The 13,859-nt window shown below is 35.0% G+C and overlaps 1 pseudogene; it reads left to right on the top strand.

Annotated features, from left to right (window-relative positions):
- LOC121299245 overlaps window positions 1-13,859 on the top strand; it is a 44,125-nt pseudogene that overhangs the window by 23,887 nt on the left and 6,379 nt on the right.

The following is a 13,859-nucleotide window of genomic DNA, read 5'->3' as shown; positions in this document are numbered from 1 at the left end:
ATCAATTGTATGACTGGTATAGGTGATTAATATTAACCTGAGTGCAATGATAACTGAAGTGCTGTTATCAGGAGCTTGTCCTTTATAATCCTGCTGGGAATTTTCAATGTGAAGATATTGTAATAAGACCAGTGTAACATTATTAGGAGTGGTATTAGATGCGTTCGACTATATTCTGTGCCAAAATTGACGCACTTTTTAATAATGACAGTAGTACCAGTATTCATTGTTTAATATAGGTCATACATTTTCATCCACATACCTGATCTGCAGAACATACAGTAACAGTAACTCTTGAATGGCTTGTCCCTCATTTTATGTTGTTTTCAGGACCCACCGATGTATGTGTGAATAATCCCTCTGAGTTTTCTAACCAAATCTTCTCTAAAGGACTGGAAAAGGGATATAATAAAAACGGCTGGCGATTTAAAATATCGACCTACAAAATAAATGAACAGCATGCACAATAATCAATGAAGTGCTTAATAATGCTTGCATGAAATAGGGCACCATTGTAGGCATAAATAAACAACCCTAAAAACATCATTAAATAACAGTGTGGCGCACATGCACCTCAAGTATCTACACCACTATGCAAATCAGGTTAATCTACATTTGTGGTTATAGAGCTTTTCATTTGATCTCATCTCACCAGCAGGGGTCAGAATCCATAAATATCCAAATATTATCTAGTAAACCTCAATTCTCCCCAGTGGTCCAGCTTTTATTTCAATCACTACTGCATTTACGCTCATGTAGTTTACAGCACTATCCCTTATGGGTTAGACTAACTGTTCATCTGAAAATGATCACAACATCTGTAGTGTCTCACAAACAATAAATAAATACACAACAACGACAACTGCTTTATTTTTTTTTATTTTTTTTTTAATCTGGTCATGTGAACTCTTAACCACTGTGTTCCTGCAGTGATACAGTACCACTTGAAATTATAGCTACAGATTTAGCATCAAAAGACTGAATGTGCGTGAAAATAACGAGAGTCCACAGACTCTTGCCAATTTTCACAGCTTTTCCCTAAATTCTGGCCTGATTCCCATTGACTTTGTTAATAAAGAGACTGGCCTCTGCTGTGTGGGCCCGGGTGGTGTCAGGAGCCATTTGCAGATGTCAGTCTGGTTTAAAATGAGCTTTTCCATGCAGTGACTGTGTTTATTCACCCCAGATTGAATGCTTGGCTATCCCCAGTCTCATCAGCGGAGAGTTGTGGAAGGTATTGTAGAGGCTTAACAAGGAAAAAGAAAAATTAACAACCCCTAAGTACAGCAGCAATCTAAAAAAGCCAATGGGAAGAAAAAAAGTCATTATACATTTTGACCACTAGATGGGGATATTTACTGTTTTCTGTGGTTCTGTTGGTGAATGTACATTGACAAATCAACTGTAATTTATATTCTATATATATATATATATATATATATATATATATATATATATATATATATAAAATACTTGCATTTTATTTTTGCTTTTTTTATTTTTGTATGCATTTTAAATTGTGTATTTTTTGGCTGCGGGAAAGCAGTTATTTTATGGTTTTCCTTGCATGTTCTAAAAGGCATAGGATTATTATCAGGGATTACCATTTTCAGGTAATTACCATTTTTCTACTGTGGGTTGTTGACATTAGCATATTTCTTAATAAACATTGGGTCTCATTTACTAAAGGTTCTTAAAAGTAGTCATAAGATGTGTTTTAACACAATCCAATAATGCTCCTCTTAAAACTATAAATAAGTTGCCATTTACTAATGTGAATGCCGCTTATTAAGATGCTGAAATGTCCATATTCCACGATTAGCATTACAAGAGCCAATCAAATCCTGTGAAAGCACAAAGGGGGCGGAGATTATTTGCATACACTCCAGATTTAGGTGGCCAGTTAAATATTTAGCTAAATATTAAATATTGATAAGAGATTTAAGATTCAGTTAAATATTTAGCTAAATATTAAATCTTCATTGATACTACATTTTATATATATATATAGATGTATAAATATATAGATATATTATATATATATATATATATTTTAGACCCCTTGTTATTTTCTAAATTCGATTTAAGCTTTTTCTGGAAATTTTATATTACAAAAAAAAAAAATGTGGGGTATGCTAACGTTTTTATTTATTAATAAATGGCAGTACCGATATGTGATATTATATATATATATATATATATATATATATATATATATATATATATATATATATATATATATATTTATTTCGCTTATACAGTATAGTGGCCTTATTCATTGATTTTTTGATTTATTATCCATCATTGATTGGACCAGCCTGCAGCCCTTAAACTGCATTAATCAAACCAGTAGGCATATGTCAGCAATCAACGCATTTCTGTGCATTGAAATGCCTTTCACGTGTTTTACAACATGGATGTCGCAGACCCCAATTGCAAGAAATGCACAGGTAATAATAACTAGGAGTAACTATACTGTACATAGCTTACTGTATAATCTATTGTAGCTAAACAAATAATTATTTTGTACAGAACAGTGCAAATCGGTTACGCTGTGTAGGTACAGAATTATTTGTACAGAAGTAAAAGCAAGTATGCAGAAGCTATCGATACCAGTGCCAGCTGACACATGCAATGATATAGCTGTGTACAAGAGACAAGCTCTCAGTTGCCAGTTTCTGAGGTTGACAGTCACTTTGATAGTCTATCCTAATACTGATTCAAAGGCATGTCTGCATCACATCTACTGCCTATGTTAATTACTTAGTTAACAGTAAGGTGTTTTTATTGTCTGAAAAAAAGGATCAATCAACGCCCACACTACCGCTCTCCTTTTTCAGTGGCAGCATGTAAGGACAGCATTTCTGCACTGCGTTTAATCTCTGATAATGTTCCAGTAAAGGACAAGCCAGCCGGAGAGGATTAATGCTGATAAATACCTGCTTTCGTGTGATTAATACAAAAATTAAAAGATCTGAAACTGCACATTTATAAAGTGACTCTTTTCCAGTTAGAGGGTAGAATAGAGATGGTTTTACAATGACAGTAAAACAACTACTGTACACAAACTTGGATTTCCTGATTATTGCTGTTGTTAGCAGCATATTTTAGATTATGCAATTCATAGTTTTTAATTATTAGTTTTAGATTTTGTGAACCAAATTATTGAGACTTAACCTGTTAAATACATCTCGATAAAGCAATTTATTGCAAATGCAGGTCACTGACATGACATCAATAGCATATCTTAAAGTCTTTCATATCCTGGTAGTGAAAAGGGTTATTCATCTGGGCTCAGAGAGAATATAACAACACTAAGAGAATGTTGTCTGGAGAAGCTATTTGATTGGGAAAAAAAAAAAACGACTTGAAATACTGTATAAAATGCACCCCTGTTATTTTACAATTTAATACAATCCACTGTTAATTCAATTTGGTTAATTCACGGTTACATTTAGAATAGTACTGCTGTATAATGTACTGCATAAGGATCCAAATCCTTTTCAGTACTGCATATATTATATTTCTGTGGATACAATAAGTGAAATATTATTAATCTGATAGTTATCTGAAGTTACTACGAAGAAGAAGAAGAAGAAGAAGAAGAAGATCCACCAGCTCATCTGCTATTGTTATTAATCTTGACACACTTCTGATTACAGTCCAATAGGGGGTTCATGAAGACTTGAGAAATACAGATACACTATACTGGAAGAATGCATGCTCACTAAAGCTATGTATTCTAATATACTAAGTGTGCTGTACATATTACGCCCTGTAGTGCAGATTTACACATATATTGGAATGAGAACCTTAAGTACTGTGCTGGCAATTCATAAAAACTACGAGAACCTACAACAATCTATCAAACATTATGGTTTTCATCAGTGCTGTCTGACTTCTTTTCGACCTCTTATCTAAAATGAAGACACTGAGAAAGACTTCTAGTCTAAATGTTTGTTAAGGGATTTTCTTAAGTTTCTTTACAGACTACTTGGTTTCTTGTAGTTTTAACTTGGCTTAAAGGCACCCAAGACTGTACAGACTGTACTGTCCCAGCATTAAACAGCTACATGACAAGACATAGGCACAGGAGGGTCACAAAGAACCCTGATGCACATTAAAGCAGGATAATTCTCTTGGTAGAATATATGAAGCAGAAGCACATTCTTAATTGATGGCAAGGTCAAATGTGAATCTCACCCAGAGAGATAAAAGGAATACGCATTTCCAAGACAGCAGATTATTATATTATTATGTCACTTCTTAACCCCTCTTTCAGAACCTTTCACAATTATTTTAATCAATTTAGAACTCTCTTGTAATGAAAGCCTGATTGATGTGATACACAGGGAATTACATTCTAAAAAAATAATAAAAATACAATCAGAGAAGGAGGTCTGTAGGTCCTTGAATTAGCCACACAGTGATTATTTTACCCATGCAGAAGCATCACATTTTCTGTTAATCACAAATGAATCCAGATTACTTAAAGCAGTGCATTTTCTGCTTCAGCTGTAAATGTTACACAAAAGATAGTGCTTTGATTCCTTTTAAGCAGTGATATCTGTTATTACCTGCTACATAATTGACAGCAGTGTCCTGAGGTGAAGGCACTAACCAGAAGACCAGTTCAATAATCTACAGGCAATGACCACTGTGTAGAATATGAACTAGATTATATTTTTAAGATGTGTTTTTAGGTCTGGATCGCTCAAGGTCCTTGGAATTTATTTTGCCTTTCAAAGTGATTCGAAAGTATTGTTTATTTAGAGGACGCTTACCTGTGGGAGATGGGCTGATCTATTCGGAATGTGATTGGTTGAGAGCTTTATAATTGCCAATTGAAACAGATAAAACTCTGCTTGTTTGGCTAGAAATAAATGTCACTTTAGAACACCATCACTCATAATAAATGTTGGGTTTTAACAGCAGCTTGAAACAGACATTGTCAACTGGGGCAAATAAATAATGCAATACTGGATTCAATACAGTGCCACTTCATAACAATTGTTGTTTCTCCATTCAATTAAACTTCCACACATAACCAAACATACCCATAATGCACTTCTGTCTAACAACTGCTTTGTTAACTATATGACTTTAATTAAACATGCAAAAATAAGGGGGCTTGATCTAAATAATGCCATATCTAAATGTCAACATAGCTCTCTTGCGTTTTACATAAATGCACTAAACAGACTCATGCACTGTTGAATAATAGAAACAAATATGTGATTTAGATCTGCCACTGTTTAAACCAGCTGAATATAACTGCTTTGTTAGCGTTTTAATAGAGCATTAGTAATTTTTAAACAATATCACATCACTGTGCATTGTGCTGTTCTAGGAACCAACTGAAACTCCTTCTGTTGAAAAAAAAAAATCAATCAAACACTAGCTTCAGTGAAGACAACCACAGCAGCCTGTGAGCTAGCTATGTATGCGTTTTTAACCAATGGTGTTTGGTATCTCATAATCACCTGGGCTTGATGTAATGATGACAGCATGTATATCTGTGCTGTATGCATTGCCACGAGGCCTTTTATTCTAGTTTAATCCAATTGATAGTGTTTATCAGAAAAGCAGCCTGCCTGCTTCTGTTCTTCGTGAAGTTAACCTGTATCAGTTATTCAGTTTAGCATGTTAACAGTAACCCATGTTACAATAAAAAGTTTTTTTTTTATTTACATAAAGGTATCTAGGGTATTTTCACATGCTTGAGTGGGTCCAATTTCGTGTGAAAATCAATCAATGCCGACTTATTGTAAAACTTGGAGATTTTTCAGTAAACAGAGAATTCAGGACCTTGCACATACAGTATTTGCACTAAGTCCAGTAGTAATATTATTTATTAATACAGCTTCATTCAGTACAGTTTGTACAACAACACATATGGTACTCAAATGTGTTTTACAAAAATGTCTGGATTTGTAACATGAGCAGGTTTTAATATTCTAACCAGGATATTTAAAAGCGGAGAGAGTAAAAAAGTGAAACAAACATTGAATATGAATAATACTGTACCACACTGATAAGGATACAGTATCATTGTACCGCAATGGATTACCTACCATTGTGGTACCACTGGTCCTTAGCACAGAAGTTTGAAGTGTCATTACATTGCTATTAAAATTTATATTTTAAGGTGAATATTCTCAAGTGACATTCTCTGACACCTTTTCATGACCTCTCTTTCCCCTCCCCCTCCAACTTTTATTTTGGAACACGTCTTATGACTTTTTGTTTATCTCATGGCTGGTCAATGACATGTTATACTCATATGACCACTGTCTGGCCCTAAAGACCATAAGAACAATCATCCTTTTTAGAAAGTGTATGCTATTTTAAAAATGAGGCATCTATTGCTTATATATCTTTTGTCAAATTCTCCACTGCTTCTCCAAAACCCTGAAACTTTGATTCCAGCTTTTTATTGATGTGTTTTCTGATTCTTTTGAGAAATGCATATCTAATAAACCATGAATGAAGCCTTAGTCATATAGTAAAAAGTTATCCTGTCACACTATATTAAGGCAGGATGTAACTCATCCAATTTAGCTGCTCAATGGGGCAGATTCAATTAGAGATACCTTTTATCTTTGGTTTTTAAATTCCACATACTTTGCAATAGTTCACTTTATCAAATTTAGTTAAATAAAACTTTGATCAAATTACCAAAAAAAAAGTATTTCCTGTGTGCTGTACATGAAGCTGTGCCTGTGGCTCATGCAAATAGAGGTGCTTGTGTTCTAGGTTTTTAATTATTTTTAATAAGTTGCCAAGTTAAACATATGTCGTTAATTTCATACAAGACAGAGAAGTCATGTAAATTCATGTACAGACTTGTTTTGGCCAACATCTTCATCACCATTATGTTCTTTGCAAATGGTTAAGATATATCTGTTTCTACTCATGTTAGGTATTCTATCCATTGCTACAAACACTCAATCATACATTTTGAGGTAATACTGAAAGACAATCTCTTTGTTGGTTTTATGCACATTGCAATGGAGTTCCTGTAGCACCCGATGAGTTCAAAATACTGACATTAGCATAAGATAACTGCTTCTCACCTAGAGAGCTTGCTCTTTAATTGAGTGGCAATACCTTTGTCTTTGAACAGTGTGATTAGCGATTAGTGTCCAGCCCTGGCCTCTTTTCAGTTCAATAGGTTGAGGTGCCAAGCGCCATTGCAACCTCCTTTGGATTTATCACAGCCTCTAGACGACTTGTCATAACATGCACAGGTCTTTGCATAAAGGTCAGTTTAAACTGGTCAATATTTACTATCTTTCTTTCCCCTCCAGTTAAGTCAATCTAACAATGCTTGATTGAATTCAGAACTGGAGACAGTCTGGGCTATGAACCAAGAACCTTGATGTTTCCACCCTGGTATTTAAACATTTAATCAAAATCAATGTTTACTACATGCTACTCACTAAGCGAATATTGTAATTAAGAGTGGGTGTCAATGCTTGGTCCCCCCAACTGTAGATCAATAGATTCACTCCAAACACAGGTACATTAGCTACATGTGGTTAATATGTTCTACATGCACGTAGCGCACAATTCTATGATTGAGAGGATGGAACTCCATACATAGGTAATTATCTTGAACATATAGTTTTGTTATAAGTACAATAATGTTATAAAAGTGTGCATACAGTGTAGCTATACAGTCTATTTAATGTGCATGTTGTTTGAAATGATGCCTGGCTTTCGCTCAGCTAATTTTATTTAGCTATTTAATAACCAGAAAACTCACGTTTAGAAGACCTCAATGGGTCCTGAAGTATCTGTGTGGCCGAAGTGATGAGATACCATAATGATAACTCATAAATGGAATTGCATGATCCATTATATTGCATTTAGAAATATTAAAAAGTGTTGAACTATAAAACATGTCAGTGTCTGTAGAATAAGTGTTTGTTTATTGCTTCTGTAACGTACTTTAGAAAGACAATCTGTTTATCCAAATTTACAAAGCCGATTTGGTCCTTTAGACAAACAACCATTGTTTTGTATTTTAACATTCCCAAAGTCTTAATGAAGATTGAAACGGTTTCCTAAAAAACAGTTACTTTATGTTATGTTTCTTTAGCGTGGCTGCAAACCCCATTAACAGTGCTCAGGGAAGCTCAGTCTGATTCCTGAGTGTTTCATTTTATTGCTTGGATGTCCAGACTTCTCCGAAGGGTCTATAACAAGGTTACTTGATGCTTGTTGAGTTTCAGTTTTAATTGCTGTGGATAATGAGTTTAAGTAAGCTGAAATAAATGCGTCATACTGTTTACTTGGCAGGGCGCTCTCTTTGTTTTGTACAGCAGTGATTACCAACCGTACCCGTGCGTGTCTCATCCAACTCCTCCATAGACCCACACTGCAGACGTGGTATACCCTGAGTTTCAGTGTTCCAACGCCCCTGCTTTTCTCATCGCAGTTGAAAATAATAAACAAAAGAAGTAACCCCCCAATAAACGGAAGCCACACAGGACAGGACAACTGCAAAAAGCTGTCGCCCACCACCAAACGTTCCTTAAAAAGGAAAGGTGTTAGAGTAAGAAAAGCAATGAATGCAAATGCTGGGCTGGTCCACAAAACTCAAGAGATTCGTATCCAGTTCTCATTGTCTATCTTGCTTGTAGCAGCATATGTGGTTTGATCAGTTCTTTATGTTGTTATTGCTGGTCCAATTCACAAAACTTTAAGGGCTGTTCTTAGTCATTTGAACCCTTTCATGCATGGTGAACTCACATGGGGATGGATAAAAAAAAAAACTAATGGGAACATATAGAAAATGCAAATGCATCATAGCCTCATATGAGGATGAATTTTTTCCCCCATATAAAGCAATGGAAAAAAATTAAGACATGTTAAATGAAAAATACATTTTAAGAGTTAAAATGCATTTTCTGAGAATAGAAAGTGCTTTGAAAATGCTAAATTAACTTCTTACTCGCTCTAAAAGTGCAAACTTTCTTTTTATTAATTAAAATGGACTTTAAAAAAAACAGTCCTTATAACAAAACATGTTTTAAAACGATCTATAAAGTTTTGTGACTATATCCCATTGACTCAGCTAAAAGCAATTTATATAGGGTGAAATTATATAGGGTGAAATAATGTTTATCAGGAAGAACTAGAAAAAGTGTAACTCGGTTAATGGTTTTGACTAGTCACAAAGCTTATATCAGGGCCTATTCACAAAACCTTATGGACCGTTTTAAGTGTTTTGAAGATTATAACCATCTCTTAGGTTAAACAGTGCTTTGAAATATGAGAATAAACTTCTAACCATACCTAAAACCTAAAAAGGTTTCATGAGCTGCAAGCCAGATTAATTCTTCAAAAAAAGTTTTTGTAAATAGAGCCCGTTGTTTGTTGTTCGGTACAGACACCTAATTTATTAGGATGTTGAATAGGTTTGGTTGAATTGTGGATTATTAACATAGCATTGAATAATGCAGTGGCTAAAGTAAGAAACTCCATTGATCGATCCTTACCGGGTTACTTGACCTATTTTGTTTCTCCTGTAAAGGGTTGGGCTGCTTAGACTGATGTGGTCATATTTTCAAAGCTTTTCCTCTAACTCTTATTTTTTGAAAGGAGAAAAAATTGTGTTAATTTTACAAAATTGAGAGTGCTAAAAAGAATTTGAACTATATTGCTTAGGTGGTCTGGTTTGTTAACATTAGCAGATGCTTTACTTCGTTAAAAAAAAAATAGTTCATTAAAGACTGGAGTAAATGCTTTGAAAATATGGCCCATGACATCATAGCCTCAAAGATTAGAACAATGGGTTGCCCAATAATATATTATCAAGAACATGTATATTATATGGATTGTTAAACTAACCCAGTGAACTGCTGTCCTTAGAAAGTGAAACCAGGGAGTATCTAGTGAGCGTAAATATATAAATACATATACAGCACAAGGCGATCAAGTGACTTGCCCAAGGTCTTCTGTAGCCTTAAAACAAAACTTAGATTGTGGTCTTCCATTTTTTAAAACTTTTTCTCACCCCTTTATCCCTCAGCAGTTGATGCTGTCTTTGGAGTTGTACCTGAAGGAATTGGTCGGTCTACAATGCAGTCTGACACTCTGGCTTTTGCAACTTTAATAGCTAGACACCAGATCTGATACTGTTTGAATCAAGCTGCCCCTCCTCTGTATGGCCACCGGATTAGGGATCTCATGCAGATGCTCCAGTTGGAGAAAATTAAATTCACTATCTGCGGATCCAGTGACAAATTTGACTCCTCCTGTCAACCTTTCCAATTCCACTTTGAGGAGCTCAGATTTCCCTCTCTCCCCTGACCTCTCCACACTGCCTTAGCTCTCTCTTTTCTCTCTGCCTTTTTCCCTTTAATTTGGTTATGATTTATATAATGCTGTGTTTTAAAGCATTGAAAGTGTTTTTTTTTTTTTTTTTTTTTAGTACTCATCGATATCTTATGTCTGTTTAAAGTCACAGAGGATGTTGTCTTGACACTAAGCCTGGATTTGAACCTCATAACCTTAAGTTGTTAGCTTAATGAGCATCTGAAATCAGCACCTACATTGCAGTAGAACCACTCAGAATTATTGAAACATCAAATAAGTGTAGTAAGTAAAATCTAAGACAATAAACTTTGAAACTACTTACTGTACTCTATAACTGCTAGAGCACAATGTCAGTAAATTGCAGCTCATGCAGTATGTATGTGTGTGCTGTAAGGTGGACATGACAGTATTGGATGCGATATCCAGTCAGCTCTCCTGTCATGTGGACTATTTAGAAGGCAGAACCCTGTTTTACCTGGATATATTGGCAATATAACTCCCTGGACACACTGAGTGGACTACCCCACACTGTATACTATGTACAGAGCTATAGAGGAATATATTTTTTCAGTTGCTGGTTATTTTTCAATGCTTTATCCATCTAAACTGTGCTCAATGCTGTGTTGCTGATCATCTACTTTGTCTTGTCTGGACTAGACTACCTTAGTGCCTTATTTGCTGGCACCGCTTGTATTGTGTTAGATCATCTCAACACTTTCCAAATGCACAGCATCATTGTTACCAGGTTGAAGTTACAGCATATTGGCTAGCAGTGAGTTTCAGGATAGATTTTACACCTGTTTCTGACTTAGCAGTACAAAGTTGTCAATGGTCTAACCCCATAATATTTGAAGGATCTGTTATCAGTTAATATTTCCAACAATACATCCAATTTGTCAGACACGGGTCTGCTACAAGTCATCCAGAGGAAGAGGGCATTCTGATGCAACATTGGAATTCATTGCAATATTTATAAGATATTCTGAAGCATCTATGCAAGCATTCTTAGTATTTTCAAATACTGTTTTTATTTGTAACAATAAGGAAGCCCTGCATGGCGTAGACTGGTGCTGGGGTTTCCTCTTAGGATTTGTATAGGCCTGTGGTAGGGTAGCCACTCTGTCAAGGCTAGTGGTGGAAATAGCAAAAGTAGGAGATTGCACCCTCAGCTCTCTTCCTAAGCTAACTGTGGGAGCTGTCTGCCTGCTCCTCTTATAGCATGTAGTCAGGTGTAATTGATCAATTATCACCTGGCCACATTTCACACGTTTTAGCAGGGAGGGGGTTCTATCCATAGCCCTGCTATATTTAGCACATACTTTTTGTATACAAACACATACAATATTAACAAATTACATGTGCAGGTCCCTTGACTTGCCAAAAGGCCTTTCTAAACATTTTATTTGAGTTTTCAGTCTACTTATTGTTATTCTTTCTAAAGCACTTTGAGGAGGTGGAATTACTAAAATGTAACCACAAGCAGTCATTTGCAGTTATTGCCCAAAAGATTAAAATGTTACTTTCTTTTTTTGTTTGTTGTGTTTTTATAAAGATTTTCTATAAGTGTATGTGTTTGAACTACAATGAGGTTTTGAATGCTGGTCTGTTTGTTTTTGGTTTTATGCTTTTAGAAGCGGTCCATTCTTGGCAAGGTTTGTGTTTTGTATTGTTAAAGACACGGTCAGCTGCAAGAGGCGAAAAAAAAACATGTTTTTGTACATTTTATATAAATATTAATATATATATATATATATATATATATATATATATATATATATATATATATATATATAGATATATATATAGATAGATAGATAGATAGATAGATAGATAGATAGATATAGATAAATTATACATTCCTTAGGCCAGCTGATGCTGACTTTCCTGCCTGTCAGTATAGTAGTCTTAAAAATATACATTTTATTGTAAAATCATATTTGTCAAGTTGTTCTATTTTGCATAAGGAACCTATGCAAGCCTTCTGTTTAAACACTTAGTCAATGAGAAGTGATGAAAAAATATCTTGGATATGCTGCGTGTTACAGAGTTAATGTTTAACTGCATCGGCGATAATGTGGATGATAATTTGAAGAAATGAAAAGATTACCTACAATTAGAGTTGGGTGACCTCAGTTCTCCTGAGGCCTGGGAGTATTTAATTTCTAAAGAATGGAGAATTATAATCTTAATAAGGGCTTTTTGAAAAGAATGCTTGTATCCAATTGCTTCAATTATGCAAATAAACTTGATACCTCAGTGGTATGGGGGGGTGACATTTCAAATTAAAAAAAAAGGAAAAGCAAGTTTAACAAATTGAAGACTACAGAAGCTATCAAAGTAGATTTGTTTTGCCTTGTTCCACCATGGGATGAAAATACCCTCGGGGCAGTGGAGATAGGTCATGAGACTCCCAAAAGGATTACCTCCAACTGGAGTCATGGGACTGGCCTGAACAAAGAGCCTGCTCACATGCACATCATATGAACTGCTCTTCATAAAGTGAGGGAGCCCCATCTTGAGCATCACAGACCCCAGGAACAAGCAAGAGGAACCGGCCACAGAACAGGAGAAAACAAACACAGCTAAAGCCAGCGTTCAATATTTTCACAGTCAAATCCAATTGGGCTTCTCTTTGTACTCCACAAGGTCTTCCTTGTCTTGCTACCCAGGTAGGGCACTTCAGGAATTCACTCAAAGTGGGACCTACTGCACATAGGGTAATAAATAACAACACTAACAAAGTAGCATTCTGGGAGATTGTTAATGGGATATGGTTTCAAAAGCAGTAGGAGGGGTTATCAGTGGAGGATGAATTAGGATTACATTCGGTTTTAATCATGTTGTTGTAGTGTCAAAATATATATATATATACACATATGTACATACATAATATATATATATATATATATAACTATATATATATATATATATATATATATATATATATATATATATATATATATATATATATATATATATATATATATATATTTGGTAGTAGGTATGAGAACATATGCACCTACACAGATTATAACCAAGCTTTGACAAAGAGGATTATGTGATCAAGGGCATTGAAACTTTAATGGCAGTGCAACTATCTGGAGCGCATTTCTTGTGATAACTTGAGATACAGTGCCTTTATTGTTATTGGTAGCTAAAGTCAGTGGCACACAATTCAAACATGAATTTACAGTATTTTACTATGAAAGGTTAAATTGAGTGTGAAAGAAGAGACCAGTTTGTTTAAGATCTACACGTTTGTATTGATGTGTAGGTCTTCTTTGTTTTGTTTTGAGTAACGCCATTTACATCCCTTGTATGTTACTGTATTACTGTAAGTAGATATATGTGGATACTCCCTTCCTCATACGTCTTGCGAGCAGAAACTTTTATAGTTATCCACCCGTCTACAAAGTTCAGTTCAGATCTGTTGGGCTTGCAGTGTATTTCTATTGGGGGGCAGGCAGTGCACTCCTGTTTCTGCAGAATCTCATTCTTTCCCCTTCAATACACTTGAAGACTCTGCATTAACA

The sequence above is a fragment of the Polyodon spathula genome, chromosome 24 (assembly GCF_017654505.1).
Source record: "Polyodon spathula isolate WHYD16114869_AA chromosome 24, ASM1765450v1, whole genome shotgun sequence".
NCBI lineage: Eukaryota > Metazoa > Chordata > Actinopteri > Acipenseriformes > Polyodontidae > Polyodon > Polyodon spathula.
This window is presented reverse-complemented; position numbering and strand designations above follow the sequence as displayed.